Source organism: Pelobates fuscus, chromosome 3 (assembly GCF_036172605.1).
Source record: "Pelobates fuscus isolate aPelFus1 chromosome 3, aPelFus1.pri, whole genome shotgun sequence".
NCBI classification, from domain to species: domain Eukaryota; kingdom Metazoa; phylum Chordata; class Amphibia; order Anura; family Pelobatidae; genus Pelobates; species Pelobates fuscus.
The window spans coordinates 46274199-46289892 of record NC_086319.1 but is presented as its reverse complement, the minus strand read 5'-3'; positions in this window follow the sequence as shown (position 1 = coordinate 46289892).

Sequence of the window (15694 nt, the reverse complement as noted above, 5' to 3'; positions counted from 1 at the left end):
CAAATTAGTTTTGTTGTTTTTATTGCTAACCTGCAAATAGTCTAGAATTGAAACAGGATTGGACATTTTAGGTCACAGTAACTAACAGCTAATCTCCCTGCTTAGCTGTTAGACCATATTCAATTCCCATCTGCAGAATTTCAAGTTTAGTAAATAAACACTTTAAAGTTCCAAATATGATAAACTGAACATAACTTAACAAGGTGGTTGTCATATATGCAATCATTTTGTAGTTATTTAGTTATGATGTGTAAATACATCTCATTTATTTTTAACATTACTGTTTTTTTTTGGTTTTTTTTTAAGATGTACATTTTTTGTATTACTTTGCTTTCATTTCATATTTTGCGGCCTAATTGTTGACTCCTTTCTTTCATTTTTTTAACCAAATTATAGCTTGAGTCTTAATGCATCATAAGCATAAACATTCGCACACATCCTTTTTTATTTCGCAATTTAATGGATCCACACTAAAATACATCGAATTGAGTTATTCATTCCAAAACATCAGTGAAGCATTGCATCATATTTATATTTGTATTCGTGTTTCCTGAAAGTGTTAGTAATGTTTCTTTAGTGTGCTGTTTTCATTATTAAGCCTGAGGACTATGATTGTCGTGTTATTGCATGAGAGCAAGCAGTTTTTTTTCATGACAATACTAGATCTGTGGGAGATATATTAACATAATTTCGACTTGATTTACTGTAGTACAGCAAAGTAAATATAGGCATACAATCCAAAATTGAACCTGAAATATGCTCATTTCTTTCTAAAAGAAATGTTATTTATTTTTATTAGATTGGAAAGAAAACAGGTAGAGAAATTGCAGAGCAGATCCACAACATTCTTATTTGTTTTCTATTAGTTTTGAGCTAAGACAAACCGAGTTATAATTACTAATAAAACAAATATTGGAAATCATCCTCTTTTAGTAAATTGCGTTGGTATATATATTAAGTGATGTGAGCAAATATTATATTGTCTTTTCTTTAAAAAATAAATTGTATTTATAATTAACCTGATCACGTGTATTCGATTATGCGCTTATTATATTATTTATTTTTAAAACATCTACTAAGAGATATTAAGAAAATGTGGGGAAACGTGTATAGTGCATTTTTATTTATTTATTATTCTTTTTTTACTCTTTGATCTTCTGGTAGGTGCATAGTATTAGACACCAGATATAAGTGTTTACAGTATTTGTATTTTTTTTACAGTTTTTGTATTTTTTACTTTTCCCCTGAAAATTCCAATGAAATATTGGCAAATGGCTGCTTTTTGAACATTGGAAATGTGATAAGAGCAACAAAAATGTTTTGCTTTTTGGAACTTTCCACAAGAGGTAAAAAGTGACAAGTATATGGTTAATTACTAAAGTCGGCATTTTCAGGAATTCATAGTAAATTCAGAGTGAATTTAAAGTTTCAAAACAGCTGAACTAAAAAAATGATCCATGCCAGTTATGCTTCAGAATTAACTATTTTGTTCTAAAATGTCAAATTATATTTGAACTCCTGGAAATTTTCACTCTACTAAATATACCCATTAGCTTTCATAGATATTCACTAAAACATGGGTAGTCAGAAAATTCACCAGTAATAGGAAACGTCAGGCAATAATAGTTAAGTAGCAAATAGTTAAGTGCCTTTCATTTTAACATAGACTGCAGACCTTATAATACTAAAAAAAAACAGATTGCTGTAGTAAATGTACCTTTATTGCCAACAGTAAATATAAACTAAATTTAACAAAGCAAGATAACAAAGATGAAGGTAGTTTCACATTCCGGTGCTCTTAATTGTTTTCTTATATGCATATTATACAAAACCCATGTCATAAAGTATAAATAAAAATGGGAAAAACTAAAAATGTTCAAGGAGAACCTATACTATAGCATTATTTAATAGCATTTTACATCAGCCATGAAAAAAACTTTATTCAAATTAGGAAATGTATCAGCTACATCTCACTGATGATGGCCCAAAGAAGGAAGAAACGATTGACTGCTGATACAGTATCTCTCGTGCAGAGATAACTTGCAGGCATTTGGGTTCTGGACTGCCCTATGGGTGTAATAAATCTGATGTGCCTTGGAACCTATTCTCTATTTAATGGCACAAGTGCGTAAAACTATTTTGAGACCTGAGCAGAGATTTACCAAAAGGGCAAGCTACTGAGTTCCTCTAAGCTTTTTATTGTCACTTAGGCCTTTTAGTTACAAGGTTGTCTAACTTTGGCTTCGACTTAATAAGCTTTCCAAATGATTCATATCTCACTGATGATGGCCCAAAGAAGGAAGAAACGATTGACTGCTGATACAGTATCTCTCGTGCAGAGATAACTTGCAGGCATTTGGGTTCTGGACTGCCCTATGGGTGGGATAAATCTGATGTGCCTTGGAACCTATTCTCTATTTAATGGCACAAGTGCGTAAAACTATTTTGAGACCTGAGCAGAGATTTACCAAAAGGGCAAGCTACTGAGTTCCTCTAAGCTTTTTATTGTCACTTAGGCCTTTTAGTTACAAGGTTGTCTAACTTTGGCTTCGACTTAATAAGCTTTCCAAATGATTCATATCTCACTGATGATGGCCCAAAGAAGGAAGAAACGATTGACTGCTGATACAGTATCTCTCGTGCAGAGATAACTTGTAGGCATTTGGGTTCTGGACTGCCCTATGGGTGGGATAAATCTGATGTGCCTTGGAACCTATTCTCTATTTAATGGCACAAGTGCGTAAAACTATTTTGAGACCTGAGCAGAGATTTACCAAAAGGGCAAGCTACTGAGTTCCTCTAAGCTTTTTATTGTCACTTAGGCCTTTTAGTTACAAGGTTGTCTAACTTTGGCTTCGACTTAATAAGCTTTCCAAATGATTCAAATCTGTTAGAAAAATGTTCCAAATAATTGAACTAATAAAATTCCCATAGACTCAAATGGTGTCTTCTGTAGATAAATCATTTGGAAAGTGTTTCTAACTGTATCTAATATCTGGACATTGAAGCTCTTTTATACATAGTACTTAGATCATGATTTGATATGTTTAAATATGCTTTATTTTTAATTAATTCCTATTTTTGGATACATTTTTTTATTTTTTTAAGCATACATTTTCAAAAATATATCATTATATTAAGACAATATCAAAATGTTGAAATATTAAAATGTTTTTCAAAATATTAAATTATTTGAGAAGCTTATCCAAATTTTTATTTTTAAATTGAGCTCTAAATGAGCACTAACAAATGAAGAAGATCAAGTATTAAGATCCCAGAGTGTGCACGGTAGTTTATCCTGCCTCCTTTATTGTCAAAACAGTTGTGCTGAATGGTGCCCTCCTTACCAAGAATGGCACTTAGTGGCTGCTTGTCCCTTGCCTAACCCACGTGCCTTGGGCGGTTTCCTTAGGATTCATTTTGCTTAATATGACATATTGGTTATGATTACATAAAATTGTTTCCTTAAAAGATGTTACTAATTATATTAAAATAAAATAATTGTTTTAGCTAGATTAAAACCAACAAGCTTTAATTATTGAATTCATGTTTTATAGAGTTAGTCACTACAGTGAGAATTGCAAGGACTTTTAAGTGAATTTAAAGTCAATTTCACATTTAATGTCATAATAGCCTTACAATGTCTTCAGAAATACTCTATTTGGTCTAAAATGTAAGACTAATTTTGAATGCCTGACAAAATTTTGATCACTGATTCTACCTCTGAAATAGCTATAGTGTATTTTTGGCTAAACCTCTCATAATAGATTATCCATTATAAAATATGCAGTTTTTTTTTTTTACATGCTATGTTTACATATGGGTTAATCCAGCCTCTAGTGGCTGTCTCATTGACAGCCGCTAGAGGCGCTTCCGTGCTTCTCACTGTGATTTTCACAGTGAGAAGATGCCAGACTGACTGAATGCGTGCGTGGCTCTTGCCGCGCATGCGCATTCAGCTGATGACGTTGGGAGAAGGAGGAGAGTCTCCAACGCAGAGGGAGCACAGCACTGGAGAAAGGTAAGATTTTAACCCCTTCCTCCCACTTCAGCCTGGCGGGAGGGGGGACATGAGGGTGGGGGGGGACCTATTAACAATATAGTGCCAGGAAAACGAGTTTGTTTTCCTGGCACTATAGTGGTCCTTTAAAATTAATTATTTTAGATATGTTTTTAATTGTGCAAAAAAACTGATTATTTTTTGCTTTACAAATAGGATTCAGCACCTAGATTTGATTGAGATTGAAGATAGTTATTGAAACAGTCTATAACATTATTACATTAATATACATCCCTCTTCTCCAATGATAAGTAAAGTGCTTTCTGAAGTTATATGTCTCTGTGCTCAAATGAAAAGCTCAAATTGCACTCCCTATAATGGTAAAAAGCTTTAAAAGAATATATATATGATAAGTGAGTGTGCTTGTGTATTGTATAAATTGGTCACCAGCAGCATCCCATTTATGCATGTTCAGGTCAGTGGTGTATCCTGGTTTTGTGCTGCCCTAGGCAGAACAAAACTCAGGCGCCCCCCCCCCATCCCCCCCCCCGCGCGCCACCCCCACCCAACCTTTACCCCGCCCCGCATTCTAAATACACACACACACATTCACTGACAGATACGCATACACTAGCTAACAGAAACACACACTCGCTAACAGAAACACACACACTAATAGACAAACTCACACTCAGTAACAGACAAACTCACACTCAGTAACAGACAAACACACTCACTAACAGACACTCACTAACCGACACACACTAGCAGACACACACTCACTCACTAGCAGACACAAACTAGCAGACACACACACTCACTAACATACACACACACTCACAGGCAAACACACACACTAACAGACACACACAATCAGACACACACACACTCACAGGCAAACACACTAACAGACACACACACTAACAGACACACACACTAACAGACACAGACACACACACTAACAGACACACACACACACACTAACAGACACACACACACTAACGTACACACACACACTCACTAACATACACACACACACACACTCACTAACAGACACACACACACTCACTAACAGACACACTCACTCACTAACAGACACACTCACTCACTAACAGACACACTCACTCACTAACAGACACACACACACTCACTAACAGACACACACACTCACTAACAGACACACACACACTCACACTCACTAACAGACACACACACTCACACTCACTAACAGACACACACACACTCACACTCACTAACAGACACACACACTCACTAACACACACACACACACACTCACTAACAGACACACACACTCACTAACAGACACTCACATTAACACTTTGTTTTTTGTTTTTTACTTTAACCCCCCAGCCTCCTTACCTTTGTGAATGCCGGGGGGGGGGCCTTCTTTATTCCCTGGTGGTCCAGTCGCTTTTTTTTTTTTACTTTAACCCCCCCAGCCTCCTTACCTTTGGGAATGCTGGGGGGGGACTTCTTTTTTCCCTGGTGGTCCAGTGGCTGCTGGGCGGTCGGGCGGCGCTGCTGGGCGGGCGGCGAAGGAGCACTTCCTTTGAGCTGTCTGCTCAGCTCCCTCGCGCGCCGCACAGTGAGGCTGGGAGGCGGAGCCGGAATATGACGTCATATTCCGGCTCCCAGCCTCACTGTGAGGCGCGCGAGGGAGCTGAGCAGACAGCTCAAAGGAAGTGCTCCCTCGCCACCCGCCCAGCAGCGCCGCCCGACCGCCCAGCAGCAGCCCAGCATGTCTGTTAGCCGCAAGGCTAACAAGACATTTGGGGGGCGGCTTTTTTTGCCGCCCCCTGGAAAATGCCACCCAAGGCAAATGCCTTGTTTGCCTTGCGGCTAATACGCCCCTGGTTCAGGTGATTGCAGCCCCCTGGTTTCATATATATATATTTGGGAGTCTAGCCAACTCTTTGGTTTTGCACCCCTCCCTGTCACAGGTGCCTCATCCCATTGTCCTATTTAGCCTTGTACTGCAGAGAGCCCAAGATGGATTTTTTTCCCCAAGTAAGTGGGTTAATCTCATAAGAGCAGACATTAGGCTGTTATAGTAGGATCTGCCAAAGATGGGCTACATTGACGTTGTGGCAGGCTTATGCAATGTATGATCATATAATGTAACTAAACCCCCATTATTTTTGCCTAGATCAGGTGTTTTTTAAAAAAGTAATCAAATCTGTCAACATTGAAGTTGCTGTTTAGTGGATAGGTGAGTGCGCTGGATCTTGTGTATTATATATATATATATATGTGTGTATGGCTATACATAGTTCACCATAAATAGACAGCAATAATTATATGCTTTAACTGTTGGATTTTAACACTAGCCATTTTGTCACTGTCATATCTGAGTGAGAACCTTTGTAAATTTATGAGAGAGAGAGACAGAGACAGTGAGATAACGGTAGAATCTGACCCAGGATGGCTGTCCAGCCATATAAAAAAGTGAAATTTACTCAATCAACATACATAATCTAAATAAATATCTTTAAGTTTCACTAAAAAATATCTTTAAAAAGTGAGAAGTGAAAATTCGAGTTTTTGCATTTGAGTAGTTCTTCGTGTCTTTGGAGTTTATTCTTATTTTTTAAAGTTTGTTGGAGCCATTTGCTTCTGTTGTTACTTTGAGAATTCACTTCACATAAGTCTTATTTTTATATTTATCAAATTGCTGTCTTTCTTTTCTTCCAATTTTTTTTTTTTTTTTTAATGCCATAGTTCAAAATTGTTATTTCCATTTTTCTTTAATATTTATTTCTTATACATGTGCAACTTTTTATGTCTTGTCTTGTTTTTACTATGCACAGAATATGAGAGCCACCTACTGGTTTAGATGACGTTTTGGTTGTATCAATAGGCACAAGTATACAGAATTATTCTAAGGTTACACATCTGCACTATTCCTTACATTTCCTTTTTTACTGATCCTATTATCGATTTTCACTGACAAATATAGTTTAACTTCTGTTAAATCCTTATATTTCTAAGAACCTGTATGATTTATATATGTATGGTTCTTGCTTTCAAATCTCTACATAATGCTGCTCCCACCTATCTATCCTCCCTTATACACAAGTATGTCCCGTCTAGGCCCTTACGATCTGCTGAAGACTTATGTCTATCTTCTGTCTGTATTCCCACCTCAGATGCTCGCCTTCAAGATTTCTCGAGGGCTGCACCGTTCATGTGGAACTCGCTTCCCTCCTCTGTTAGATGCTCAGCCAGTCTCCACTCCTTCAAAAAATTGTTAAAAACCCACTTCTTCAAAAAAAGCGTATCAATTAAACTGTTAATAGCTCCTGACTGAATCCCTTTTCTGCAACTGTCACTAGTCTAATACTATCCTTACCTTTTTGTGTCATTTTACCCCACTCCCTCTAGCATGTAAGCTCATTGAGCAGGGTCCTCAACCCCTCTGTTCCTGTGTGTCCAACTTGTCTGGTTACAACTACTTGTCTGTTCGTCCACCCATTGTAAAGCACTGTGGAATTTGATGGTGCTATATAAATACCATAATAATAATAATAATATGAAATATATTTGAAGGGTATCTAGGTTAACAGTGCTTTGAATTAACTTATTGTTACATTTTGTGTGTTAAGTGTTTCTTGTTTAAATTATGTAACTGTGCAAATAGTACACTGATATACCTCCTGTGTAATTTAATATGAAGCTCTCTAAAAAGGAAATTAGTGTATTTTACAAAAAATATTTGTATACATTTGAGTTGAGATAGTGAGTTGAAATATTTCAACTAAGTTTCAAATAGGGGGATAATTTCTGGTGAGGTTGTCTGTCTAATTGACCCTCATGACCTCCTTGTCCATCATCTTCTATAAATTGCTCTCTAGACTAGAGCATGGATCTTAAATTATGGACCCATGCTGTTTAAGGCTGACAACTTCCACAATTGTTTGAATGCAATAGAAGGTCAGAGAATCATGGGACCTGTAGTTTAGCCAGAGTAAAAGGAGGACTTGATTTTGAGATGCCTGGTTTAGAGCATTAATAGACAACCTTTGTCACTCGAGAAGTTGTGCACTACTTATCATTGTAAGTGCCTAATGGGAGATGTAGTCCACAACATTTTGAGTGCTAAATGTTGCCTGTACTTATATGGACACGTTATTTTATTATGCTGCTTTATACTAAAAGATTGATAAAACAGGTTTTTCTTCACCTTTTGATGCTTAAAGTATAACATCCTAATAGAATAACTAACAGTATGCCTACCAAGCCTCACAATACAACAGTTGTATAGTGTCCCTTGCCATCCTGGAACCCCAGCCAGCCATTTAAAGGTTTTTAAAAACCCTTTAAACACATACCTGATTTCAGCACCAATGTCCCTTAGCACTGGGTCAGGCTCCTCCAACGCCAGCAGATGAGGAGAACTTAATGTGCATTAAAGTGCATTAAAGGGACACTATAGTCACCAGAACAATGACGTAGTGTTTACATGACAGCCTATGAACACCTCCAGTAGCTACTCCTCAGATGGCTACTAGAGATGCTTCCTGAGGCAGTGCTGCACAGTTTGCAGCACTGGCATTCAGTGTCACCACTCTCTGCATGGAGACACTGAACTTTCCTCATAGAGATGCATTGATTCAATGCATCTCTATGAGTAGATGCTGATTGGTCAGGATGTCATTTGACTCCACCCTTGACCCATCTCCTTGGCAATCTCAGCCAACCAACCCAATGCTTTCCTATGGGAAAACATTGTGTTTGTTTGAGATCATCACTACTGATAATGTCAGCAAAGTAGACAGATCAGGGGCAGAGCCAGCACCAGCAGACTGGACAAAAAGGTAATCATTTTCTATATTTTGGGGAACATATGGAATAAATGTTTGTGTTCCTATAAGCAATTTTCAACACGCTAGACATCCTGTACTGCAGCATGATGTATCAGTTATGGTGCTTGGAGTGATCATTTATAAAATGAACCAGGTATATTATTGGTTCATGATGATCCTAATTTAACTTCTTTAGTAATTCTAATATTGGGCAAATCATGTAATGATAAAAATTATAAATGAAAATCAACAGAACTGACACTTGACTTTCTGTTGCATTATCTTTATTGATAGAAACAATGTTTTACGTTGATCCTTTATGTTGTCCTTTATGTACTTTTCATCATAGTTGGTTGTCCCTAAAATTTTATAACAATGATATATTAAGAAATGTTAAATAATTATGTGAAATGCATGGCAAGTATATAAGATAAATCTTAAGATGTCAATCTTTAAATCTTTATAAAATGAATCACGGAGTGTAATGATTTTTTTTAAGCACAAAAATAATTATTCAGCAAAAGTGTTTGTTGTTGCCTTTGGGTCAAACGCTACAAGTCAACACATATTATTAATGATATTTTGAACAACTAAAACTGTTTATTGATTAAACAATACACAAGAAATCTACATTACATTACCTTGTTTATGAATTCATATGCCTATGATCAAAAGCACATTTTTAAATTTTAGATAGCAGAGCATTGGCTATAAAAAGTAACAAACAATAAAACTAATTATCCTTGGATGCTACAGAGACTAGATTTGAAGGCCAGGGCCAAGGATGTCACTAGCATCAGGGAAAGTTAAGCAAGCAGTGAATTGAGATTTGCAATTAGTGTCTGTTAGTGTCTGTTGCTGTGTTGGCCAACAATGAACATCTCCATCTGTGCAATTGCAATTCAATACAAAGCCAAATCATCTAGCAGCAGTGACACCTGCTGGTAAATACCGCAATTATGTTTATGACAAAACAAGGCATTCAAACATTTTTATTGCAAATATTTAACCCCTTAAGGACCAAACTTCTGGAATAAAAGGGAATCATGACATGTCACACATGTCATGTGTCCTTAAGGGGTTAAATACCTTGAAAAATATTTGATGGCTTTCTGTTTGGCCAATGAGCATTTAAATACAGGACCAATGCAAGAAACTTAAGACTGCTCATTTGTATTGTTGATTTTAGCTAGGCAAGTTGAAGTAGGTATTTAGGAATGATTGGTATGAGCCACCCTGAGTGAGCATGAGGAGGCATATCCTACAGGATGCTTATAGCTTACAGACAGACACAACCATTCTGGCCATTTTATGTTATGGTTAATTTAACTGTTAAGGTATGTCATTGGATACTCCAGGGGCAAGAGACAGCCTTTTCTAGTTTTGTAGGTTTTGCCCCGGGGGAGGCATATCCAGTCATGGACAATAAGAAAATGACACATTCTGCAGGTGAAGAATGAGTTAATGGACCCCCACAGACAGCTCATAGAAGAGTAGGGAGGGTGGGCAGCCAATACCCAAGCAGGGTTGGACAAAAGGAAGGCAGTCAAAGGTTGCAGAGGGAGTAGTTAAAAGTGACTGAGCCTTGCTACATGTTGGCAGACAGAGAGATGAGAGGTACATTAGTAGGTAGAATTCTAACATTTGTTTTTCTTATGGCATGTATGTATAAGCTGTTTTTTGTATTTTTCTGCCAGGCAGAAGTATTTGTTATATACAAAGGGTTAGCAGCAGCCAATAAACTTAAGTAACAAAGTTGGGAACCAGTTGATAAGTTGCAGTTAACTTCTCCCATTATAGTCTAGGCTAAGCATAGTAATGTCAGCGTTACTAATCGTAAGATTAGCAACAACATTGGAAAGAAGCCCATAGACTTTACATAGTTAAATAGCTGAAAAGAGACTTGCGTCCATCAAGTTCAGCCTTCCTCACATATGTTTTTGCTGTTGATCCAAAAGAAGGCAAAAAACCTAGTCTGAGGCGCTTCCAATTTTGCACCAAACTAGGAAAAAATTGTTGAGTGTGAAATTCCTTCTTGACCCCAAAATAGCAGTCAGTTGTCTCCTTGGATCAAGCAGCTGTTACCCCACTAATTAGAAATTATCTCCATGTATGTTATGTTTTTGCAAGTATTTATCCAATTGCAGTTTAACCCCTTAAGGACCAAACTTCTGGAATAAAAGGGAATCATGACATGTCACACATGTCATGTGTCCTTAAGGGGTTAAACATCTGTATGGACTGTATGGACTGATAAAACACCTCTTCAGGCAGTGAATTCCATATCCTTATTACTCTTACTGTAAAAAAAACTTTTCTTTGCCTTAGATGAAATCTCCTTTCTTCCAGCCTAAATGTGTGACTTTGTGTCCTATGTTTAGCCCTGTTTATGAATAGATTTCCAGATGATGGTTTGTACTGGCCCCTGTTATCATATCCCTTCTGAGGCGCTGTTTTTCCAAACTAAAGAGATTTACATTTTTTAACCTTTGTTTTTTAACCTTTCTTCATAATTAAAATGCTCCATTCCTTTAATCAATTTTGTAGCTCGTCTCTGCACTTTTTCTAGTGCCATGATATCCTTCTTTAGAACAGGCGCCCAAAATTGCACAGCATATTCAAGGTGTGATCTTACCAGCGATTTATAAAGAGGCAAAATTATATTTTCATCCCGAGAATTTTTGCCCCTATTTATACGTGACAAAACCTTACTGGCCTTTGATGGCAGACAAGTACTGAAATACCTATCAAGTATGACCAAGGTACATGTGAATAGTAAACTAGTAAACTTAATTACTTCTAAGAATATCCTCATGGGTATCCCAGGCATTTTTGAATTCCCTTAAAGTTTTTGTCTTTGTTAGGTCTTTCGAACAAAACATCTTTAAGCTTTACCTTTATTTTTCCTTTAATTTACTTGAAGCTTTCTATATATCACCTCTCTCTTCTCTTATCTAAGCTGCACATATTTTGGTCAAAAAGTCTCTAAGTTGTGTTTTGAACCAGGTACTATTTTAGTAATTCTTCTTCAAACAGTGTCTAGCTCATGTATATCCTTATGGATATCTGTGTTACATTGTTTAGCATTGTTTTCTGTAATCTTTAACTTCCAGTATTCTTACACTTACATTTTAAGGTAAAGGCATAAAGAGGGATTCACTCAAACATTTATTGTGAAATCAGATTGTATATAATAAGTATATTGTATATAATACAGTGACTTGCAGATTTATTTTATTATTTTTTAGTGAATAACCTTGTGTGTGTTTTTCCCGATTACTGGCTTTTTTTTCAAGACTATTGTACAGTTGACCACTATTCATTATTATAGTCAATTATTCTGGTTGTATCTAATGACTATTACTAATTAATCTACCCCAAATAATTAAGAACATTTGTATTCTTAAGCATCCTACAAAGTTGTAGAGTCACAACGGTCTGTGACTTAGCAAAAAGTCCACACCAGCTACTCGGATGTTTGGACTGAGAATACACTTGTGTGCAAATGTTAGAAAATATATCTCATAAAAAAAATTAAATCAAATGTACAGGTCAGGATAAACATCATGAGATTGTACTTAATTATGACAGAAAGTAACATGACATTAGCACCTATATATGAATTAAAAGACGCACAGTACATCGGAAAGACACACAGCACATCGTATCCCTTGTTGAGAATCACGACAAAATAAAAATTGTCAAATTGAAAAAAAAAAAAAGCAACTAAACTCAGAATTTTGGCACCAGGTGTTCCTGATATGCGAGGCCCAGCTCCAAATCAAACAGACACATGGCTCCTGCAGTCTCGAACCCTGACATACCTGGACGCTGTCCTGGAGCGACTCTGTCTGAAACAGGAGGTACACGAGGCATTAGCTGCTACAAACACACTGCCCACAACTAACAGTCTGCAGCATGCTCCGAGCAGACATGCACCTACAGTTCCTGCTATTACCACCGCATACCCACCTCCACTAAAGGTAATTTGGGTCCTAGCCCCAACAAACCACTCACATCTGCGGGAGTCCGCGAGACAGTCCCACCGGCGCCATCTTACGAGGTGCGTTAAGGCACCACGCAGTTGTCCACCTGGGTTGGAGTCAGACGCAGCAAGTCTCCAAATCTGCAGACATAAAGTGGAGAAGATTGTTGGTTGACTTTCTACCAAAAAATTACGGTCTACTGCAGGGGTGTGAACCCACGGTTATTCCATACCTGCGAGCCTATGGTTCCAGTGGAATAATAATAATGCAGTATCTCTTGTTATAATTATTGTTATAATTATTTGCTTTTTATGATTAATCCCTCAATAATTATGTCTATGTTACCTATGTATACCTATGTTATGCCTTGACATGACTGTTTCCCTCATGCTATATATACAAAAACGGTGCTTTAAATCTTGACATCCAATGTTCCCTCAAAATGTTAATCTTGGCTCTGTAGAAATGTCATTACTTAAGTGATGTTCTTCACAGGCTCCACAAAAACAAAACAAAAAAACATGCAAGACAGGAAAACAAAATTGCCTTAATGTGTTTATTATTGAGGATTGTGTCATGAACTTTGTAAAAGAGGACTAGGGAACCTTTCTTCTAGGCTTCCTATATGATCAATCCTTTCCCTAAAAAAACACTGTTCTTCATTAGAACACCTGGGTTAAACCTTTTATCTGAATCTTACAGCTTTATTCTTTTAGTCACTTTTCTCAACATGTACTTCTATAATGGCTACCATGCTGGATGATTTCCATGCCTTGTACATTAAATACAGTACAACCTAGAGAATACTTCTGCTCAAAATAAACTTGCAGCTTGCTACCTGTGACTGTAGATACAGGTCTGGGTAGGTGGGAAGAACATATATCTTTCCCTCTTCAATTTAAACTGAAACGGGATTCACTTCTTAACTAGAAAGATAGGGTGATGCCCAGTTCCATTTGTAAAAGTGCCTATTCCAAGCACAAATAAATTCACGAATGTCAACCTAGATTAAATTGCTTTATGTGATGTCTGCTCTTTATTATTTAATTCTACATTTGTGACATATAACATGGAGAACAACTGAACAGGTCATCCATTTATTAAAACGTTAGTTAGTTAGTTAGTTAGTTAGTTAGTTTGTTAAGACTTAAAGGGAACAATGCACAGGCTGGTTGCAACAATCTCGCACAATACGGACTATGAAATGGTGGTTTATAATTTCTATATACAGTCACACAGCCAATGGTTAGGATGCAAGGAGTACCTTAGCACCCTCCCAGTATATTTAATTGTTTTGGAAAAGCATGACAACTTATCTGGGTCCTCAAGCTGAAGGAGAATTCAGATGTCTTTATAGAGCTAAAGCATGGCTGATTCAGGGCCATGCTCATTGCTGGGAGTTTCAACTGACACTGCGTGATCCTTCTAAGCTCAATGGAGCTAACTAATCTCACCTGCAAGGAGAATTCTGAAGGAGAGGCTACAGGTCTGAGTGCTCAGTGGGACCAGGTGAGTTGACAAACTATTGTACTGAGCGGGTACCAGGCTGATTCTGGCAGCACAACCACTACAGTTGTTCAAGTATATGGAAACCTTGAATATTACTTTTATTTGCTTGAAAACACAGAGCTCTTCAAATTTGGATTTTCAAAATTTAGGGGAAAAAAACTGTCAGTGCAGTGATTGATACATTTCTGGACTTACAAATGTTGCATAAAATTCACACTCAACAAATTATGCTTATTTTTACTTGCAAATTTGATGCTAAATGTTAAAGGAACACTATAGGGTCAGGAACACAAACATGTTTTCCTAACCCTATAGTGTTAAAAACACCATCTAGCCCCCTGTCTCCCTTGCTCCCCTAAATATTGCAAAATCTTACAGAGATAATCTCAGCCAATTCAATGCTTTGGCCACTGGAGGTATCCCTAGACTGTAATGTAAACATTGTCTTTCCTCAGAAAAGACAGTGTTTACTGCAAAACGTCTGGAGACTATAGTGTCCCTTTAACTTTGACTCAGAATTGCATTTAATGAATATCGTAATTGCATAAAAAATTTGAATATTTACTTGAATTTGTAATCTGGAATATATATTAAGAGCTTTGCAAATAATCTTTGAACATGTTGCATGTAATACACAATAAAACCTGTTAGACGTAAAATGTAATATTGTTTATGTGACGTTCCATTCTATAGAAAAAAAACAAAATGTGTTTTACTTCCCATTGGTAAAAGACAGAACCAAAGTCATTGAATACAAGAATATAATACATAAAGCTAAAAACAAGTTACTACAACTGGTTCATTGTGTAAAGATATTAAAAAAAGCAAAATTATCATAGAACACAATTCAAACAACAGGATTTAGATTAGGATAAATAAGAAACCGAATAGCTTTCTCTAAAGCCTCTGTGCCACATGCTGCTTGGGATGTACAACAATGTATTTGAGCCTTGTTCCGTTAATTTTGGTGTTTTGAATAATATTGTATTCTGGATTCTTTCTAATTTAGCAGACTTTATAATTGCATGGCAGCTTTCCATGTAGGCATCAGTGAGCAAATGGCAGCAACTTAAGTAGCACAGATGCAGTGATTAGTATAAGACAGGGACATCGAAATAGCAGCTGTAATTATTTTCACGTGTTCTAAAATGCACTTTTCACATAGATAATGTGTGCCATAACAGATTCTGGAAAAAATTCAATCAACTCTTGTGTGCTGTAAAGATCCTATGAAATTAAATTCAGGTAAATCTTGAATAGCTTTGTGTTTTGTACACAACATTCTTGTAAATATGGAAGGATATAAAAATAATTCATTATGCTTCCTCCTTTATCATAAATTATGTTATCATGCAATAATATTGTCTTAGTCTTTG